Raw genomic sequence first — 2,870 nt, 5'->3', positions numbered from 1 at the left:
CCCAATTTTATTGGCAAACTTTCACTAAACTTTTGGTAACGGAAAATCTATTTGGGAGTATGTCTGTGGGTGAAATTTTGCAGGCAGTTACAATATAATTTCACTATTAGAAACACCATTATAAACTTATGTAAAAGCACCAATAACAGTTGTTTTTAGAATAGGACCATATCCAGTCAAAAATATACTGCTGGAAACTATTTGAGATTTGATGAATTATCTACCACAAAAGTGTAATGCCAGTAGGCAGTAAACTTGGGGCATAGCTTAAGAAGATATCCATTTCCAGTAAACTTCTCAACATGAGCTGTTTTAAAGTAACATGTCTAAATCGAGGGGGCATCAACTTCGACTATTCACAGTGCGCCCGCTGGTTAATATCTAATAGGTATTCAGGTGATTTTTGCGAATATTCACAAGATATTCAAAATATTCATCGATATTCATCGATATTCATCAATATTTAAGGATATTAATCAACAATCACAGTGAATATTCTCTGGTATTCAGTGATATTCACTGGTATTCAGTGACATTGAATGTTTGAATATATTCACAGTTCACCAAATTTCCAAGTTGGTTCCCCCTCGGTCTAAATAACATGTCTGACCAACATGAAATTTAAACAGGGAAAGAAACAATTTATTTTGAATGTTCGCGGTGCTTCTGGCGTTCGAGGCACTGTTGCCAACCAGCATTATTTCACACATCATTTAGTAGTGAGTTGGTACCCTGACAGGTTTGTTTAGAGTACTGTCCTTAATTAAATATTTGATAAAATCCGAAGGGAATGTTTCATTCCAAGTTATTGACTCAAGAACTGAAAAAAGGTTACACTACTTTATTTTCCTGAAGAGTGGCTCGGCTGCAGCTCATTTTCGTTGCTGTTGTTTACAAGCACCGCGCCTCTCGGAGTGAAAACATAGTAGCCGGGTACACTAATCTTATTTTATTGTACATTTATGGTTATACGACTCTTTCTAGTTTAAAATAGTGTTCCTACAGTTAACTAAATGGTTCAAGAGCAAACCACCATGCTCGTTGAGCGCGAATTGCAGCACAAACGAGTACACACCATTTGGCCTGTTCACGGGACGAAAACATAACCTCAGTAAGTTTGCCTTTCCTACATTCCTCATTTCCTTACTATCAAGTACATTTTTTCTAACACTTTTTCTCCACGCATTACAGGAAGCCGTGTATTTTACCACCAAAATATGGATGTTTTGAACATATAAATTATTCCATGGCTTTTCTACACTAAGTGCCTCTGCATAGTGCTATTTCAGTTTTGTAAGTAACCTGCTGTATTTGAATTCAAACTGTATCTTTAGGTGTGAGTTTATCCCCTGAGAATGCTTTTTCTTAGCAATGCATCTGCTCTATTTTCAGTCCTATTTTGTTTTGCGGATCAACAACTACATTGCTTCAAATATTGAATATTCTGAAAACTATATGAGGCAAGGTAAGCTAGTATGTTATATCTTTATGTCCATACCTTTACCTTCAAATTATTAATACAGATGTTTTCTTTCTCCCTTCTATTAGCACATAATGGGAAGTGATTTTCAAGACGATGCAAGTAGATGAAGACAAACAGCAGTAGTACCGTAAGTACAGTTTAGAATTCTGCTCTTTCCTATAGTCTCGCATTAATCTTTTAAAGATTTTATTGAACTAACTGTTGGTTTTTTGTTTTGTTTCAGGGACATTTTACTACTTAAAAGATCTGAATCATCTCACCTTATTCAATTTTAATCTAAAGTGCAAGACAATAATCAGCCTGTAAGTTATGTCTAATAAAAAAAAGATCAAATAATAGATTTGCTTGTGTTAATTTGAGGGGCCTTTTTTCTGGTGAATGAGGTGGGGCTTGAGCAAAGGTTCCCACCACTTCCCTGACGCCTCGTTGTCACTTCGTGAACACCTCGCATATATACTTCCTTGACACTTCCTTGACACTTCCTTCACACTTAGATAACACTTCGTTGCCACTTCGTTGCCACTTCGTTGAAGCTTCCTTTTGACACTTCGTTGACACTTCGTAGTGCCAATTGCAGCTTCGATAACACTTCGTCTCAACACTTCCCTGACACTTCGTTGCCACTTTGTTGACACTTCATTTTTGTCAGGGAAAGGGGGCCCAGGGGGCGTGGGAGGGGGGCCCATGGTCAAATATGATAGCCGACAATGTACTCAACCGATACCGACCCCAAAACCACCCGAGTGGCGGTCCTCCCGCCTCTCAGAGCCGTCTTATCGAGAACGGACGAATTCTGCCCCTGGAAGGTATGCAACCGCCCCTAGGGGGCCCCCACAAGTGGTGCCACCTGGGCACCACTTCCTAAAAGTTACCTTAGGGTATGTAGATGAAGTGTGCAAAGTGGCAACACAGCAGGAAAAAATGCAAGGTGGGTTCTGTTATTGGTCGTTAGCCGCCGTACTATATTGGCAGTGACTCAAAGCCCCCATGAGACCAGAGTAGGGCTGGGCGGTTTTTCTATATAATGACCTCAATATCAATATTTTTGAATATTGAAATCAATATTTTTAAATATTGAAACCAATATTTTGACATATTGAAGTTTTCAATATTCTGAAATCAATATTCAATACCGTATTCAAATATTGACCCAAACGACCAATATTGAAATATTGAGTCTGACTCGCAGCCCTAAAATACTCAATTAACGCGTGCTGTTGTCCCCCTTTGATGTATATCGTCCGAAACTGCGTATTTTATAAACCTTGTGGTGCCAGAGGAGACGATTCCTGCAGCTGACAGGGCCAGAGAAAAAACATACCAATTCGGAATATTCTAAATCTTCAATATTTTCAATATTTTAACGTTTCAATATTTCAATATTTTC

At 38.4% G+C, this 2,870-nt stretch overlaps 1 protein-coding gene and 1 long non-coding RNA gene across 2 annotated transcripts in view; one reads left to right on the top strand and one right to left on the bottom strand.

Annotated features, from left to right (window-relative positions):
- LOC113213971 (uncharacterized) overlaps positions 1-2,870 on the bottom strand; it is a 63,842-nt gene that overhangs the window by 13,877 nt on the left and 47,095 nt on the right. The gene's annotated exons all lie outside the window — the stretch shown is intronic.
- On the top strand, positions 7-1,821 carry LOC127750697 (uncharacterized). The gene is made up of 5 exons (XR_008011817.1): positions 7-1,111; positions 1,192-1,293; positions 1,393-1,465; positions 1,549-1,610; positions 1,707-1,821. It is a non-coding gene; the product is annotated as an uncharacterized LOC127750697 (long non-coding RNA).

Source organism: Frankliniella occidentalis, unplaced genomic scaffold, assembly GCF_000697945.3.
Source record: "Frankliniella occidentalis isolate FOCC.00 unplaced genomic scaffold, Focc_3.1 Scaffold239, whole genome shotgun sequence".
Lineage (NCBI taxonomy): Eukaryota > Metazoa > Arthropoda > Insecta > Thysanoptera > Thripidae > Frankliniella > Frankliniella occidentalis.
This window is presented reverse-complemented; position numbering and strand designations above follow the sequence as displayed.